The 19,524-nt window shown below is 39.6% G+C and overlaps 1 protein-coding gene and 1 pseudogene across 6 annotated transcripts in view; both read left to right on the plus strand.

Annotated features, from left to right (window-relative positions):
* TJP1 (tight junction protein 1) overlaps positions 1–19,524 on the plus strand; it is a 227,886-nt gene that overhangs the window by 42,215 nt on the left and 166,147 nt on the right. The window lies entirely within an intron of this gene.
* Positions 11,773–17,253, plus strand: LOC142871907 (large ribosomal subunit protein eL38 pseudogene; annotated as a pseudogene).

A 19,524-nucleotide genomic window follows, 5' to 3' on the forward strand; every position in this document is an offset into this window, starting at 1 on the left:
ATAACATTTACAGAGTAAACCTAACAGTACCACAAGAAGACAATACACAAAGAAAAAGATAAAGCAAGTGAAAATAAAACCAAAACATCTGTGTAAAATTTGAGAGTAGAGTAAAAATGTCCATTTGCTCAAAGGTACAAAGTCTTAAATAAAGGTTATTTTTATTCATTGAGAAAAGACCCTTTGTCTTAGTTCCTTTGGGCCACTATAACAAAAATACCATAAGCTGGGTGGCTTATAAACCCCAGGAATTTTCTGTCTTACAGTTCTAGAGGCTGGGAAGTCCAAGATCAAGGTGCCAGCAGATCTGGTGTCAGGTGAGGACTCTCTGTCTGCTTCACGGATGGTACCTTCTCACTGTGTCCCCATGTGGTGGAAGGGGAAAGGCAGCTCTCTGGAGGCTCTTTGAATCCCATTCATGAGGCTCCAACCTCAAGACGTAGTCACTTCCCAAAGGCCCCACCTCCAAATACCATCATACCGAGGATGTTTCAACATAGGAATTTTGGGGGGATATAAACATTTAAGACCATACTACCCTTCAATCTCAAACATTTAAAACTCCATTAAACAAATTCTCAGATCAAAAGGAAAATATGAACAAAACTACAGAATTCTGAGGAAATAATAATAAAAATATGACATATCAAAGCCTATGGAATGTGGTCAAAATAATGCTTAGGAAAAGATAAATAGTATAATATCTGTAGATATAAAAATTTTTTAATATTAAAAAGAACTAACCATCAGACTCAAAACACTGGGGAAAAAAACAACAAAATAAACTAAAAGAAGATAGAAAGGATTAATAAATATAAAAGCTGAAATTAACCAGTTAGTAAACAGTAAAACAATTAATAAATCAAGAATCTAGTTCTTATAATGATCAAAAAAAGAGAAAAACTACTAGCCCACCTAATTGAAAGGGAAGTGGGAAAAGAAAACAATATGTGATCATCCCTCGGCGTGTGGGGTGTTGGTTCTAGGACCCCCCCCATACCATAATATGCACATACAGAAGTCCCACAGTGGGCCCTGCAGAACCCACATACACCAAAAGTCAGCCCTCTATATATTCGGGTTTCACATCACTCAAATCATGTATTTTCAATCCATGTTAAGTGAACCTGTGCAGACCCTTGAACTTGGTTTGTTCAAGGGTCAACTGGATATCCAAATAAGATATGGCAAAGGGAAATAACATCAAAACTAAGGAAATTTAAAATAAAATAAGAGACTGCTTTGCACAACTTTGTGCAAATATATTTGAAAACCTAGATTAAATGGGCAACTTTCTATGAAAATACAACTTACCAAAATCGATGTCAGTAGAGACAGAAAATCTAAACAGCCCATGAAGTAGGGAATTGTAAAAGAACTTGATTAAAAGCATTGTACCCAGATGGACTCACAGGGGAATTCTTCCAAATCTTTAAAGCTCAGATAATCCCAATTCTACTTAACCTGTTCCAGATCACAGAAAAAGAAGGAAAAATTGCAAATTTCAACGAAATTAAAATTCATTCTTTTATTGAAATGACTATAGCAATACTAAAAGCTGATAAGGACTTCATGACAAAGGAAACTGCAGAACAATATTACTCATCAATATTAATGCAAAAATTTTTAGTAAAATGTTAACAAATAGAATCTAATGGTACATTAAAAGTTGATCATGATCAAGTGGAGTTTATTCAAATGTGATCTTTTAATCCATTCACATGATTTATCATTCTATATAAATAGCAGAGAAAATTTAGTTATGTGATCATCTCCATAGATGCCAAAAAGGTATTTGACAACATTCAACCTTATTCCTTTAAACAATGCTCAATAAAATAGGACTCAATGCATAGTTGCATAACGATTAAACATTCTCATCTATACACGCTTGCATGCATACATATATATGCCAAAGCCAGCATCTTATTTAATAGAGAGAAAACTAGCAAAACTAGGGGCTTTCCCTATAAAGTCAAGAATGTCAGAGGCATACAATTTGGTGAGAAAGAATTAGAAATCTTCTCTATTTGGAGATGAAGTTAAGTAAAAACCTGTAATGTTAAATCTTAATTGGCAATATCAGTATGAACACATATTTCCCAGCTCTGTCCACAGTACAGTCCTTGAAGCAGTGATAACCCTAACAGTGAACATGTCTAGCACCCAGATGGTGGTGTCTAACTAGGTCTCTTTGGAGGAATGGCCAGTTCCAGGTTTGAGGCAGGAAATATTCAAGGTGAGCCAGAACATTTATTGTGCCAGAAAGCAACAAAATTACCAAAGACTAATTGGTTTGCCTCAAGAGACACAGGAGCCAATATGAAGTGGCTCTCATCAGCCAAAGATGGGACAATTCAGAGAAGCTCCCTGCAGGCAGGGGCTATTGAGGTTGTTTTCTGACTCTCAGCCCCTATTCCTCAGCAGTGCCTGGCCCTGAAAAGAATGCTGAGGGGGCTGATCAGAGCCTAGTTGGCTGATGCCCCATGGAGTTTCTGCTGGATGCAGAAGCAGAAGTCATGGAAAGAGAGCTGGTTTAGGCATTAGACTTCCTGAAGTGTAAGCACCTGTAGCAGTGTAGCTGGAATGAGAGGAATTCGGTCTGAAGAAATATTTAATAGTTACTTCAACCTTGAGGCAACATTGTTCCAGGTGAGGGTAAGGTCCAAGAGGTGAGGGGAGCATCATAGACATTCAGTGGGCCAGGCAGTTTGAAGCTGGGTTGTGGAAAGAATCATTCACATGGATATTGAAATTATGCAGGATGGGGGAGAGTCCCTTCCTCCCTCGCCCTCCAACATCTTGTTATGAACATCTCAAAAATACAACAAAGCTGAAAGAATTTTACAGTGAATACTCACACATCCAATACCTGGATTCTGCCTGTATTATTTTACTTTGTTTTGTCACGTATCTGTCCATCCTTCCATTTTAGATTTTGGATTCATTTCAAGTAGATTGCAGACACTAGTGTGCTTCTTTCATGGGGAAGTTTTAAGGATTAAATGTTAGAGTATATTTTACACTGTGAGATACCACAGAAATGCAGTGTTTTTAATTCTGGCTAAGAAGAAGTTGTCTGACTTCAGATTGCAAATAATGACTCAATTCTTGGATTAGCTTTGGGAGCGGAGCCAGGCCCAGGTGGAGACGGGGCCACCTTACCTTTCCTCCCCAGCAGGAGCAGCAGGGCTGTCGCTGGTGACTCCGTATGTCGGCACGCGGCAGCCGCACCTCCCATCCCACGCCTCTGTACTCTGCCACCCAGCAGATGCACACCTTCCTCTGCTCTTAGAACAGAACTATAACCCAAAGACAAGGAAAGTACAGTGTTTGGAAGGGGAGGCTGAGGGTGATATCTTCTGGAAGGGAACTCTTATTAATAGTAATGCTAGTAATCTAATCATTGAAACATCATTCTTCTTCTAGGTGGACTTTATTCCATCCTTTAGTTTGCATTTCTTTTCCTGAACTGTAGTTGTTGCTAATCTGAGGTGGAGTAAATCTAACCCGGTTCTTGTATCTGTCTCTTATTGCAGGTAGCTAGAAAATTGCAACTCAAAGCAAAGTTCTAAGAGGAGTAGTCTTGTATTTTATTAACTGCTAAATAACAAGATCCACTTTGTTCTCAGGAACCACTTGCAACTTGGGCGTTATTTTTACTTATATGGAGAAAATTAAAAGTAATAGGCTTAAAAACACTTTTATGTTTGGTTTTGACCAAGCGCTGGTCTCTGAAGCAGGTCCATGTTAAAAAGTTTGGACTGTAATTAATGAATGTGGGATGTGACCCCGAGCAAGTTCCTTACCTGGCAGTGTCTCTTTCTGCATCTGCAAATGACAATGATAGTACTTGCTCTGCCTGTCTCTTGCATGTGAAAATGTACATAAAGAGCAATGTAAGTGTGAGATGTTTTGTCTGCCTAGATGAGTTTGGGGCCTGGACTTAACCACTGTAGCACTTAACACTTATGTCCTTTCTGTCTGGGGTCCTATCTCCCTTGCAAAGTCTTGTGTTGTCTCCCCACTGGGGAGGGGACAGAGAGGACTGGCCTGATAGAGCCCCAGCCATGTAGTAACTGGGGCTGTTCAGCCCTGCCAGGTAGAATCGTTTCTCAGAGGGTCCAGAAGAAATGAGCAGGCCGGGAGCAAGTGAAAATCTTGTCCTTGGAGAATGCTTGTCAAGAGCCAGGCTGATAAGGGCAGCCAGTCCTGAAGTCCTTCTGCCTGGTTGCTCCCCATGCACCCCCCCCCCAGAAACCCTGGGGCTCTCTTTCTCACTGCACTCTGGTCTCCAGGATCACCTCCAGTCTCTCTAAACTAGCACTCCCCCAGTCCCACTGTGTCCCCTCAGCCTGCTTTATTCTCCTCATAGCATGTTACCCATCAGATTGTTTGTTGTTCCTCTCTCCCTGTAACAAAAACAGCATGAGGACAGGAACTTTGTTTTATTCAGCTTCGTCTTCCTAGCACCTAGAACAGAACAGTGCCTGGCACAAGTAGACATTCAGCAAACTGACACTCATTCATTCATTCATTCACTGTTGAATGAATGATTGAATCAGAAACAAAGCCACAGGCCCAATTGTGAGGTGGAGGCCTCAACGGCCTGCTCCCACCAGTGCCCTCTGGGCCTGCTGCCTCTGTCCTGGGCCTTCTCTGCTCCCCTCCTCTGATGGACACCCTGTTTGCCTCTTTCTTGATTGATGATTTGCTTAGGCATAGAATTCTAGCTTAAAAAGTAATTTTTTCTGAATTTGGAAGCCATTGTTCTATAATCTACCTATGAGTATTGCTGTTGAGATCTCTGATACTATTCTGTTTTCTAAACCTTTCTATGATGTGCTTTTTGCTCTGGAAGCTTTTAGCGTCCTCTCTTTATTCCTGGTAAGGTGCTATTTCACCTTTATGTGCCTCGTATGGTATATTTTTATCTTTGCCAGGCTCTTGGAAGGCCCTTTGAACGTGGACACTAGTATCTTTCAGTTTTGAGGGAGTATCTTCTGTTGTTTCTTTGATAAACACATTTCCCAAATAGGAACATCCTATTCATTTGTGGGTGGACCATCTTCATTGATTCTTTTCTTTGTCTGCTATGTTTGATCTCTCTTTTTATGCTGTTTGCTGGGAGAGTTCTATGATTTTATTTTCTAACCCATCTAACCTTTTTTTTTTTAAAGGGACAGGGTCTCACTCCATTGCTTAGGCTGGAGTGCAGTGGCACAATAAGAGCTCACTGCAGCCTCAAACTCCTGGGCTCAAGTGATCCTCCTGCCTTAGCCTGCCATGGCTGGGACTTAGCTGGGACTACAGGTGTGTGCCACCATGCTCAGCTAACATTTGTACTATCTTAATTTTAATTTCAAGAGCCCTTCTTCATTTATTTTGGTTTCTGTCTTCAATGTTGGGAAGTTTTCTTAAAACATCTCTTGATCCTCATTTATCTGTTCATATGTAAGAGTGAGTCACTAGAAAGCAAGGATACAAATGGATATTTGTATATCACACATTCATAACAGTATTCTTCACAATAGCCAAAAGATGGAAGCAACCCGAGTGATCTTGGATGGATTTTAAAAATGTGATATATTCATACAACAGAATATTATTCAGACTTAAAATGAAAGGAAACTCTGATACATACTTCAATACAGATGGACCTTCAGGACATTATGCTGAAATAAGCCAGTCACAAAAGGACAAATAGTGCATGATTCTGGGTATATGAGATACCCAGAATAGTCAAATTCATAGAGAAGAAAAGAGAATGGTGGTTTCCAGGGGCTGGTGAGTTAGTGTTTAATGGCTATGGAGTTTCAGTTTGAAAAGATGGTACAATGCTCATCACGTCCTTAAAAAAAAAAAAAAAAGAAAAAGAAAAAGAAAAAAAAAAAAAAAAAAAAAGAAAAGATGAAAAAGTTCTGGAGATGAATGGTAGAAAGGTTTAGACAACATTGTAAATGTACCTAATGCCACTGAGCTGTTCGTTTTAAAATGTTTTAAGATTGGGCCCAATGCAGTGGCTCATGCCTTGTACTTTGGGAGGCTGAGGCAGAAGGAATGCTTGAGTTCAGGAGTTTGAGACCAGCCTCGGCAACATAGCGAGACATGTCTCTACAAAATAGTTAAAAAATTAGCCGGGCATGGTGGCGTGTGCCTGTAGTCCTAGCTACTTGGGAGGCTGAGGTGGGAGGATCACTTGAGCCCAGGAGTTCACAGCTGCAGTGAGCTGTGATGATGCCACTGCATTCCAGCCAGGTGACAAAGCAAGACCTGTTCTCTAAAAAAATATTTTAAATAAAATTAAAAATGGTTAAGATGGTAAATTTTATGTTATGCATATTTTAACAAACACACGGTGCGTACAAGGATGAGTCATTGGCAAGCAAATTAAAAGCTCTTGGGCGAGCCAGCTCTTTTCCTGAGAAAAGTGTCTGTTTAGGGTTGGGGGAGGATCTGGAGACCCTAATGTTCCAGATATTGGGATTCACTAAGTCCCCCAGCTTTCAGCCCTGCACCTGCCTTACCCTGCCCTTTGTGGCTGGGTCTGCTCCCCTGAGCCTGGAGCCTGGGTGACAGAGCAGATTGGTTTCTCTGTGGTATTCCCCTCTGCAGCCTCTGCTTTTCTTCATCCTATAAGCATTTCTGTTTTTGTTTTCCATCTACTGAAAAGTATTGCATTTCTCATTCACTGGGATCTTTTATATCTTTTTTTTTCCATTGGCGGGGATTCAGGAACAAGAGGACATAACATGCATGTACTATCCACCTTTTAATTAGAAGTTTGCCTAAGTATTTTGTAATACTAGTGAGCATATAATTATGGATATACCACTGTAACCTCTCAATCCACTCACATACAAATGAAAATTCAAAATGCCTATTTTGGCCAGTGATTCAGATGATCTTTTTGTCCACATCAGTACAGCCATCACCTGTGATCGAGATGTGGAGTCAGCATCTAAAACCAGTGAGCTCCACACCCCTTCAAGGTCATGTCCTTTTATTTACAGCTGAGCTAGCATAGCTCTGTGTCCTGATAGGCGAGGCATTTTTGAAAGAAAACAGAAAATGCTGGGCATGGTGGCTCAGCACTTTGGGAGGCTGAGGCCAGAGGATCACTTGAGCCCAGGATTTCAAGGCCAGCCTGTGCAACATAACAAGACCCTGTCTCTACAAAAAAAAGAAAAATTTTTTTTTTTCATTAGCTAAGTGTGGTGGTGAACACCTGTAATCCCAACTCCTCAGGAGACTGAGGTGGGAGGATCGCCTGAGCCCAGGAATTTGAGGTTACAGTAAGCTATGATCATGCCACTATACTCCAGCCTGGGCAACAGAGTGAGGCCCTGTCTCTAAAAAAAAAAAAAAAAAAGAAAGAAAGAAAACAACAACAATAATAAAACCTTTATGGAACTAAATCTTAAATGTCTTATCGTTTTCTCAGTTCTCTAAAGTGGATTGAAAACTATGCCATGAAAGAGCGGTGTGTGTTTGTGTGTACGTGCATGTGTGTGTTTACAGGTAGAGGTATGGATTTAGAGGACAGCTTGGAAGGAAATGGGTGCATGATGTCACAACTCATTGTTTTGTAATGGTTCGTCCCAGTTGTTTAATTATAATGTATAATGATGCACTAAAACCAATTGAGTTAGTTTTAAACCTAATTTATGATGACTGTACATTAACATTTAGGTATATCTGCTCTATTAAATGTGAGATCCGTAAGAAGGAATCCATTATGGAACTAGTAGCTCAGAGTAGGAGCTGACCAGTAAAACTTTAGCAAAACTTCAAGGACTAGAGGAAATTGACTTTGTGTAGCAACATTTGTGTAGGGCTTTAAAATTCATGAATCTCTGGTAGTTTCCATTTTGGCTGCCTATCATAGGAAGTAAATGTAATTTCAATAGAATCATTTTTTTCTTTTTTAAGTAAGGATGAAGTTAGCCTCCAGTGGATTAAATATAAGAGAGCTCATTACCCATTCAGGAAATCCAGTTCTGTCTTCTCAAGTTGCTCTGTTATGTTGAATCCTGTGTGTAAAGATCAAGTGCCAGGCAGAGCATTCCATAGTGCTTCTGAGACCTTACAAAAAATGCTAGGGATATACTGAATAATGATATATTGATATTTTAAGACATTATGTAGAAAGAACTATAGAATAGCTGGCATTCACCAGTAATCTTTTTATAACATGGATTTTAAAACATCAGATTTTAAAGGAGGACAGTCCTCCAACTGAATAAATTTTTCAAAGCTGTGAACAAGGCATTTAGTAAAATGACAGGTTTCTTACCAAATTTAATTTCAATAGTTACAATTTGAATATTATAGTTACTGTATAACACCTTAAATTAGAATATACCAAAACAGGGAAAATAACCACATACTTTGCATTCAAAAATTAATTTTTAAAGTTTTAAAAATTGATCCTCAATATCTAAAATTCTGCAACTGGAATATAAATGATAACACTTCATATATTTTTTCAGGCACTAAATTATTTTCTAGGTTGTATGAAGTCTTATTGAGCAAGTTGAAGGAAGATGTGGCAGTGGTTAAGGTTTAAATCTTAATATAAAATCCTTTTTGACAAGTGAAGCTAAAAACAAATCACAGAAAATGAATATTGGATGGTTGGCAGATCATCTTTGAAAAGGCCAGTGACAGAGCCAGTGATTTCCCAGATGGAAGGGAGTTTGGCTGGTAATGGTGGTAGCACCGGGTGAGGATGGGTGGTAGTGGTGGTGGTAACTGTTCCAGTTAATTCATGTAGAAGAGGAATTGGAGAATCGCCAGGTTTGGGTTAATTCCCATGGTAGTTGGCCAGTAAATTGCAAAAGGGCAGTTTAAGCAAAGAATCATAGAAAAATGATCCATACACTCCTTAAAATGTTTATTTTAACTGAATATATAAATGCACATTTATTCACCAACCTTTTTTTTTTTTTTGAGACAGGGGCTTGCTCTGTCTCCCTGGCTATAGTGCAGTGGTGTCATCATAGTTCACTGCAACCTCAAAACTCCTGGACTCAGGTGATCCTGCTGTCTCAGCCTCCCAAGTAGTTTATTCACCAATTCTTTGACATAAGTCCCAGGCCTTTCTTTGACTATGGATCTGCTTCATTCCACATCTTTGTTTTTTCATTAACCACAACTATATCGCAGTAGGGGTTTCTTAACGTGGCAGAACTTGAGAACACCTGGATAATTTGGGAGAAGATTTTTGATTTTTAACAATTTTCCCTCCTCCTTTTTACAGATCATCTCTTTCACACCTAATTTGACAGCATCTTTTTTAGCTGTCTGCCTTTGTCAGGCATTTCCAAAGCATTCAGTGAACAATTCTTTTTGCACTCCTTTGTCTTTTACAGTCACAAGTACAGATGGAACAATACAGCTGACTATGCGTGCATTGTTCACGGAGCTCAGTTGGTGAGAGTAGGTGGGTGCATGCGTGTGCGTGAGTGAGTGTGAGTGCGTGTGTCTGTTGCTGGGTGCTGAAGAAGCCAGGTTGCTGGGTGCTGTAGTCCGCCATGGGTGTGCTTGCTTCAGCGAGACCTAGGGAATGGTGGTTGATTTGGCAGAGCTATGCGAGTGGAATCCAGATAAGAGCACTCTGCTGTGTTTAGGTGAGGTATGAGCATTTAGAATGCCTCAGATACTCTTCCCCGAGGAAAGGTGTCTCAACTCTGTGCGACAGCCATCTCCTCCCTGGAGGTGCCCTGCCTGGCCGTGGGTCTCTTCCTCCATGGGGCTGCTCCCGCAGGCCTGCCCCTGACTCTCTTGCAATGCCCTGACCACTTCGCTGCAGACGAGCTGAGAGCCCCTCACGTCTCTGTATTTTCTGACACCCATCGTAGTAGCTGGCTGTGAATACGGGTTTGTTGGTCGAAATCTCACTGGCTGCTGCCTGGCTCTCTGCAGCCTTTCCAAGGCCGTGTGGTGACCGACCGCTTGGATCCCAGGCCCTCTGCAGGTGGGATGGACGAGCTCACAGAGCAGGTGGGGAAGCTCTCTACAGAGCAGTCTCTTCAGCTTCAGGTAGACGTTTACTTTTTTAAATAAGTGTTTACTAAAGAAATATCAATTTGTTCCATGAAACATGAAAACATGAGGGAAGAACCATATTCATTTAAGGGGTAATCCACCCTGGTGAGTCAAATTCCTAATTTGTAAAAACCTCACGTCATATGAACGGTTTTGTACATTTCAAAAAAATATATATATATATTAATACTACTTGGATTGCTATCTTTAGCTTTTTCACTCACATAAGTTACATGCATACCCTGTGTGGCGGAAGCAGATACCATCCCCCTGAGGCTTCCTAGTGCCATGAGAATATGGAAAGCAGGTCCGCGCGGAGAGAGAAACCACTCTGAGGGAGGCTTTGAAGATTGTTTTCTCATCTGCTTTTTATTTTTATATGCAAGCAGGGTCCTCTGTAGTTCATCTTATCTCTGTCTTCAGCCAGAAATACTTTGGCCCATAAAAATAAAAAATTCTCTAGCTAAGAGTGACACAAGTGCAGAGGTTAAATATTCAGTTCTTTGAAGTAAAATCATTTTTTTGTCCTCAGTGTAATGATACCCCCTTTTCTCCCTCCATGCTGCTTCTCCCCCAACCCTTCCCAGGTCACCAAGCTAGAAGCTCTGTTGTCATCTTCAGATCCTCCCTCTTTCACTCTCACTCACTAGTTAATTGCAAGTCCAGAAATGCAATCTTTATAAAGCGTCTTGTGAATTTATTCTGCTCACTGTAAACTTAAGGCTCCTACTGCATCCTGATGCACTTGAATATCATAATTCTTAACCCTTTTGAGATTAGGAACCCCTTCAATACCTATGACGAAAACCATAGGCCCTCTTTTAGGAAAAATGTGTGTACACACACACAAAATTTTGTAACCATTTCAAAAGATTCATGAACCCTGATTAAGAAACCCTTATCAGAGTCATTTTCCTGCCTCTAAAACCCCCCACAATAAATAAATCTTCCATATTTTTACCAAGGGTATCTTTCCAAAAATAGATTTAATCATGTCAGTCCTCTGTTTAAACACTTCACTGGCTTGCCACTGACTCTGGAATAAATGCTAGTCTTATTTAGTCTGGTCTTTTAAGACTTCCGTATTCTACCCACGTTTTTTGGCTTCCCTACCTTTATGAACTTTCTCCTGCCTGTTCTCCATAGATGCTATGAGTTTGCATAACTCTTTGCCTGCTTGTGTTCTTCTTGTATGCAGAATGTTTACGTACTCACCCTCCTTTTCTTCATCTGTTGAAAGCATCTTTATTTTTTCAAGGCTCTAATGAAATGATTGTTGTTCATGAGACTGTTACTCTTCCGGTAATCTCTGCTTATCTCTGCTTCCTGCACTCCTGCAGAACCATTTACTTGGACTGGAGCATCTATTAGGTTGAACCATATGAAGTTACTGATATTCAGCTGCTTTAAAAGTTTATTCTTTAATTTACATGCAGTAGAATTCACTCTTTTTTGGTGTATGGTTCTGAGAGTTTTGACAAATTCATTGAATTGTGTAATCACTACTGCAATCAAAACACAGAACAGTTCCATCACCTCCAGAATATTTCTTCAAGCCACCCTTTGTAGTATTGTTTTTCACTACAAAGAACATAATTTTGTATGGTTCAACCTAATATTTAATAATTCAAAACTAAATAGTTGTTTGCTTATGTTATGGACTGCCTGTTTGTGTTCAGATTTCATGTGCTGAAATCCCAACCCCAAATGTGATGATATTAGATAATGGGACCTTTGAGAGGTGATTAGGTCATGAGAGTAGAGCCCTCATGGATGGGATTAGTGCATTCATAAGAAGAGAAAGAAAGACCAGAGCCTTTCTCTTCCCACCATGTAAGGACACAGCAAGAAGGTGGTCATCTGCAGATCAGAAAGTGAAAATGTTTCAGATACCAGACCTGTCAGAGCCTTGATCTTGGACTTCTCAACCTCCATAACTGTGAGAAATAAACACTTGTTGCTTAAGCTGCCCAGTCTGTGGTATTTTGTTATAGCAGCCTAAGGTGACTAAGACACTTATCTTTCTCCTCGTTAGATTCTAAGCTCAAGAATCCAAACCATGCCTTATTTTCTATTTCCCCATAGCTGCTAACATAGAGCCTGGTGCATTTTAAGTTCCCAGGACCTGGGTCTTAGTTAATCAACAGATGGATAAATGATCAACAAAAATAAGTATGAGATTTGCTTTAATTGTGAGATTGAACCTCCCTCATTCTCATTTTCCTGTTTTCCTTCTTTGCCATAATTTATTAATGGGTCCACCATGCCCTGCCCAGTTATTGAGATAGTCATTATAGAAACAGCAGCTCAGCTTTTCCTTCCTTCTGCCTTCTTGCTGTTTGCTGTACGGGTCAACACTCCTCTCTGTGCGGCTCATCACCATGCCTCGGAAAATTGAGGAAATCAAGGACTTTCTGCTCACAGCCAGGCAAAAGGATGCCAAGTCTGTCAAGATCAAGAAAAATAAGGACAATGTGAAGTTTAAAGTTCGATGCAGCAGATACCTTTATACCTTGGTCATCACCAACAAAGAGTAGGCAGAGAAACTGAAGCAGTCTCTTCCCCCTGGTTTGGCAGTGAAGGAGTTGAAATGAACCAGACACGCTGATTTGAACTGTATTAAAATTTTTAAAAATTAAAAAAAAAAAAAAACAGCAGCTCAGCTCCTTCAGCCCCTAGGCATTAGAGTGAAGTTATGAGACTGAGCAGACCTGGTGTGCTGTCTGCCAGCTCTAAGCCTGATGCATTGGGATAACCTCTCAGTAGCAGTAGCCCATTGCTGACTTGACTGCATGCAAGTAGGTTTCATGAGAGACACCACTGCAAGTAAATGTATGTGGAGGGAGAAGGTGACATAATCTTCACCATATTTTTTATTTGCCTCTATTCTTCTTGACACCAGCATGGCACAACTTACTACCTCCAATGCTCTGAAAGCACGGAGTTGTCTAGAGCTCAGAGTGCCTGCTAGAGACCAGCATAGGAGCACCGTTTCATCTCAAACGTCTCAACATCTCTCTTACCATATAGGCATGTGTTTGCCTTTTACTGTCTTTCAGGGCTCATAGCTCATGTAATCTCAACTCAGGTGATCTCTTATTCTCTTTCTGTTTACCCAGTTACATATAATTGATGATATAGACTCCATATCTAAGTTGGAACCTCCCTGTGCTCGTAGTATAGTATTTTCAGGAGAGGAGGTGATAACTCTCATATATTTAGAGTTACTGGAAAAGAGGTTATTGTTAGTCGTTATGCATGTCAATAATTATACAAACTGGTTTATAAGAACATTTTTTGTCACTAGTATTATTAGCAGAGCTGTTAGAGCTGTACCACAAATACTGTTTGAACTTAAAGTTGAAAAAATTATTTTCAACTTTAACGAAATACTATAGAATCACCTACATTCAGGTAGTAAGCACAGTATCAGCTGTTTGATTTCATTAAAATACACTTCCTCGTATAAAGTGTTTAAAATGTAAAAATAAACATGATATCAGAAAATATTTTAAAAGTGGAAAGGTTAAGGGAGTGGTGAAAGTGTTCAAAAACAGGGCTGTGTTTAGGACTTCCTAGCGATAGGCCAAACACTTTGGCAGAGTTTCAGGTATTGTAGCAATGAACTTGGGTGGAGTGAACATGGTAAAGTCACTCTTTCCACTTTAGTGTTTAAAAATACAAACACTGTTTGATGTTAAAGGAGAAAGTGAGTGTTCTTAGAAAATAAGTACTGTATTTATTTCTTCTCGGGTTTCTATAGCGTTTCTTGGTATAAAAGGCTCTGTCACTACTGCCTGCTATTGTTTTGCAAGGAAAATGGGTGTTAGATATCAATTTAGATTTGAGGAGGTTAGTAGAAGTTCAAATTGTTTTTCCAGATAAGACTGTTTTCTCCAGTGGTTTTTAGTAGTACAAATAAACAAATATCACGTTGCCTTTTTAGAGTGTTTTCTGATTTCAATGCAGATATCTCAGTCCTTTGTGGAGCATAAATCTGGATCATTCTAGAAGCTCTGCCTCGACTGAGATAAGCGATGAAGAATTAAAGAATACTTAAAGAGCTAAGTTACTTTCCCGCCTCTGCCTCCTACAGCTTAACTGATGGATGGGTTCCATGTGAGGCCCAGGAAGAGTTTAGCTACCCCATTCCTCAAGGATCTGGATTTTTATCTACAGACTCCAATTTGGCACCAATGCCCAAAGGCATTACTTTTGGTGTATGGGGTTGGTCTTCCTGGTGTCCAGTCCCCATCCTGAAGCTATGTAGGGGCCCACCATGAGTCATCTCATTAGCACAACAAGGACATTTGTCACTTCAGAAATTCCAAGGGTTTTAGAAGCTCCAGAGCAGAAACTGGGATGAAGACCAGACAAATGCTTTATTATACCACAGTAATGTATTCATATAGTTTATTAGATCAAATATTACAACAAGATCTAAATATCTTCAACCTATAACTTTTTCTTTGGAATTACTTCCACAATGCTAAATAGCATGCTTATTCTGATATCTTTTGCTTTGTCTACCTTAGATATTACCCAGTGATTTCCTGTTATGGAAGGCGAGGGGGTATCCGTGTTACCCTGTGCTCTCCCTCCCTTCCACTTACCTTCCTCTCCAAATTCTGAACTTGGACTGTTATGACTGTGTAAATGCAAAGTAAGTGTGCTATGACCACTTTTTCATACTTGTGCACGTTTGCTTTTCCTGAATATCTCAAATATTCTTATCGACAATTTTTTTTTTCAAAATTGGCCTCATTTTTTCATTTGCTTAGTTTTCTATGTATCTATTATTATGTCTTCTTAAATTATGTCAGAAAATCACAGAATCCTTTTTAATGTTATTTTGCACATAAGCACACACCTTCAGTCTGTTGGTTTTCCCTGGGACCTCCCCGGAGCCTCGTCCTCAGGCTCCATCGTGGATGCAGTGCTACCTGGGCTTGGTACAGCTGTTTCTCTTGGATGTCCCTCGTATCACTCTAGGAGGTTCCTTCACCTCTCCTGTTTCTTAGGTCCAATGAGACTTCCTCCATTAGCTTTCTGAGAAAGGGTATATCTCAGTTTATGATGCTGTCAGCTACAGGTAATAGCCAGCTAAAAGGGACTTAAACAGAAATGTCATATATTTGGTGCTGAGGATAGGCTTAGTGATATTTTCAAGGTATCAGTTTCTTTCTAAATTCAACTCTTTGAGCCTTGGTATGAGGATTTGACCTCATGGGACAGCTGCCTGTGGCTGCCATGTTGCAGACCATATCTGGGAGTAAAAAATGAACTGTTTTCTCTGATAAGCCTCTTTTTGAAAGCCAGAAGATCTGTTTCTCAAAACCTCCCAGCAAAGGGGATAGAATTACCATAACTGGCTTCTACTAATAAGTATTCATTCTCTTGGGCCTGGTGCTCCAGTTCTTTCAAAACAAATGATCACTTAATATCTGAATAAAATTGGGGTTTGTTACCAAGGAAGAATGGGGGTGGCTGTAGGACTGGCCATCAACAGTGGCTGCTGTGGTATGAATGGAGGTACATTGAGTGTCTGAGAACATCTTTATGTCACCTGCCTACTAGATAGGCTTTGTTGGGGCTAGCATTCTAGGTTGGAAATTGATTTCTCTTTATTTTGTAGGCATCATCAATTGTCTTTTTGCATCCAGTGTTGTCACTAAATCCAATGCCATTCTGATCTCCAGTCCTTTATATGTTCTTGTTCCTCCCCTCTCTTTGAAAGCTTTTAGGATTGTCTCTTTATCTCTGGTATTCTGCTGTACTATGGAGTAGATCTTTTTTAATTCATTGTGATGGGCATTTAATGAGTATGCTGTTTCAAACTAGAAAATGTCTTTTGAAATTTAGGAAATTGTTTAGTGGTATGTTCTTCCTTTCATGTTGGACCCTTGGACTGATCTGATTTCTTTCTCTTTTTAGCTCTTGTTTCTTCCCTCTTTATCTCTTTTTCATGCTTTATGAGACAGTTGCTCAACTTTATCTTCCAAATTTTTATTGAGTATGTTTCCCTCCTATGACCATATTTTAGTTTTCAGGAGCACTGTCCTCAGTTTCTTTTAAAAGAGAGTAAATGACAAGAGGAAGCATTGGTGGGTGAAGATTCTGGGAAACTGTTACACAAGCAAGGGAATTAGAGGTTGGTCATATTAGGTGAAGTTCAGCATCCCTGAATAGGTAGGCAGGTTTACTGGTAAAAGAAAAGGAGGTTGAGGGAATGTGGGGGAAGCTTGGGATGAATGGAGATGGTTACAGAGGCCATGAACATGAATGTGATGGATAAGTTAAAAGAACAAAACAGAGCTGCTCAGTGCCTAGTACCTGTAGTCAGCTACTTAGGAGGCTGAGACAAGAGGATCACTTGAGCCCAGGAGTTCAAAGCTGCAGTGAGCTATGATTATACCACTACACTCCAGCCTGGTGACAAAGTGAGACCTCATCTCTAAAAACAAAACAAAACGAAACAGGTGTCATTGAGAACTTTAGTTGAAGGGGTTTGTTATTTCTTAATTTTCTTAGGTTTCTCAGAGACCCTAGCATTTATTATTGCTTTTAAATGACATTAACTCCATGTTCCTGATTACAGATATAATACATGTCCATTGTAGAAATGGAGAACATAATAAATCACACACACAAAAACCATAAAAATAGTGTGTAATCCCACCAGTTAGGGATCCCACCAGTTAGGGACCCATATTAATATTTTGGTGTTTTTTCTGTGCTATATCTAATGGTATATGAATACATATGTATACCATGAGCTTTTCTCAAGTTTTTTACTTTTTATTTTGAAAAAGTTTTCAAACCTACCCAAAAGTTGTAAAAATAATATAATAAGCTCCTATGTACTTTTGATCTAGATTCACCAAATGTCTTGCTACCATATACTTTTTAAAAGCAAAATTAGAATCATACTCTATGATGTATATTCTATGGGTTTGGACAAACGTAAAGTGATACATATCCACCATTATAGTATCATATAAAGTGGTTTCATTGCCCTAAAAAAATCCTATGTACTCCACCTATTCAACAACTCCCCCAACACTGATCTTTTTGCTGTCTTTTTACTGTCCCCATAGTTTTGCCTTTTCCAGAATTACATATAGTTGGAATCATATAATTTGTGGCCTTTTCAGATTGGCTTCTTTCACTTAATAAGTATACATTTAAAGTTACCCCATGGTTTTGTATGTGTGCATGTTTGTGGGGCATGGGGGGTGATAACTCATTTCTTTTTATTGCTGAATAATATTCTAAGCTGTAGTAAACAAATGTACCATAGTTTATTTATTCATTCACCTATTGGAGGAAATCTTGGCTTCTTCCAAGTTTCAGCAATTATGAATAAAGCTGCTGTAAACATTTCTGTGCAGATTTTTGTGTGGATGTATGTTTTCACCTCATTTGGGTAAATACTAAAGAGTGTGATGGCAGGATCATGTGGTAAGGGTGTTGTTTTGTAAGAAACTGCCACACTATCCTCTAGTCAAGATCGTTTTTAATGGCTATGTTGTACTTCATTGTAAGTTTACACCGTAGTTAATTTGGCTGATTTCAAAATTTTTTTAATTTTTTTTTATTTTAGTGTATTATAGGGGTACAAGTGTTAAGGTTACTTATATTGCCCATGCCCCCCTCTTCCCTCAAGTAAGAGCTTCAAGCATGCCCATCCCCCAAACGTTGCACATCTTTTAACCGTGGTGTGACATTCTTCCTTTTTAAATCTTTGCACATATTTCTAATTATTTCTTTAGAACAAATTCCTCAAATTGGAATTGCTGAGTCAAAAGATCTGATCACATAACAATTGTGCTAAGCACTGTTAGATCATTTTTCCCGAAGGCTGCACTACTAATTTATGCTTCTGCCAATAGGGCATGAGGGTGACCGTGCTTCCCGTATTCTTGGTAATACCACCTATTATTGTATTAGTTCCCAGGGCTGCTATAACAAAGAACCACAAATCTGGTGGCTAAAAACAACAGAAATGTATTCCTTCACAGTTCTAGAAGGCAGAAATTTGAAATCAAGGTGTCAGCAGGGTCATGCTCCCTCTAAAGGCTCCAGGCAAGGATCTTTCTTTGCTACTTCCTAGCTTCAGATCATTGCTGGCGATTCTTCATGTTCCTTGGCTTGTAGCTGCATCACTCCAATCTCCGCCTCCATCTTCACGTGGGCTTCTTCCCTAACTGTATCTCTCTGTGCATTCTCTTCTTCTAAGGACATCAGTCACTGGGTTTAGAGTCCATTCTACTCTGGTATGACCTCATCCAACTAAGTATATCTACAAAGACCCTACTTCCAAGCAAGGTCACATTCTGAAGTTCCATGTTGACATGCATTTTGAGGGATACTATTCAACCTACCACAATTATCTTTAATTTTTTTTTAACCAGATAGGGGAAAGCATCCTAGTTTTTTGTTTGCATTTCTGTAATTCCTAGTGGTATTGAAATCTTTTGATGTGTTCTTTTGCATATATTTCTTGCTTTGTAAATTATGTGTTTATAGCCCTTGCCATATTTTTCATTTGAATGATTTTATCTTAACTCATGAAACAATCTGCAGTTTATTTTTATTTATGAAAAGAGGTGGAGATTTGACTTTCCCTTCCTTTTACATCTTGTATCTGATGGATTATCAAATCCTGTTGGGTTTCCCCTCTAAGCCCCAAATTTGATCACTTCTCAGTGCCTTCTCTACTGCCTACGTGGTCCAAGGCAGCCTTGACTCTCACGGGGATTATTGCAGTAACCTGGTAGCTGGTTTCCCGGGCCTCCACCTGGTCTCATCTACTCCGCAGCTGGAGCAATTCTTTTCAAATGTAAATCAGACCCTGTCACTCTCTGGCTCAACATCCATTCAGGGCTTCTGATCACATTTAGAACAAAATCCTGAGCCCTAATCGTGGCCTGCAGGCCTGCCCCCGCCCCTCCTTTCCCATCACTCTGCCCCGTGTCCCCTTTTTTTTAGTTGTTCAAACACATCTACTGACCCAGGACTTCGGGCACTGAAGCCTGGAGGAGTTCAACACTGGTGAAATGAGCTTGAGTTATTTTTAGGTCTCACACTCAGCTCCAAGAGGTCAGAGAATTGATAATAGGACCGCCTCCAGGCCCTTCTGTTTCCCAACTCTGCAGCTCATTTTGTATGAGCATGGTATTTGGCCTTCAGGTTGCCTGCTACAAATACATGTCTTTGTTTGGATTTTTTAAAGTCGATTTTCCACAAAGGAATTTCCCGCTGCTATGGTCTACTTAGATATAATAGTATATCTGCTTTTCACGAGAAGCTATACATCCAATAAAGGGTTAATAGCCAAAATCTACAAAGAACTCAAGCAAATCAGCAAGGAAAAAACAAACAACCCCATTAAAAAGTGGACAAAAGACATGAACAGAAGCTTTTCAAAAGAACATAGACAAATGGCCAATAAACATATGAAAAAATGCTCAA

Source organism: Microcebus murinus, chromosome 7 (genome assembly GCF_040939455.1).
Source record: "Microcebus murinus isolate Inina chromosome 7, M.murinus_Inina_mat1.0, whole genome shotgun sequence".
NCBI lineage: Eukaryota > Metazoa > Chordata > Mammalia > Primates > Cheirogaleidae > Microcebus > Microcebus murinus.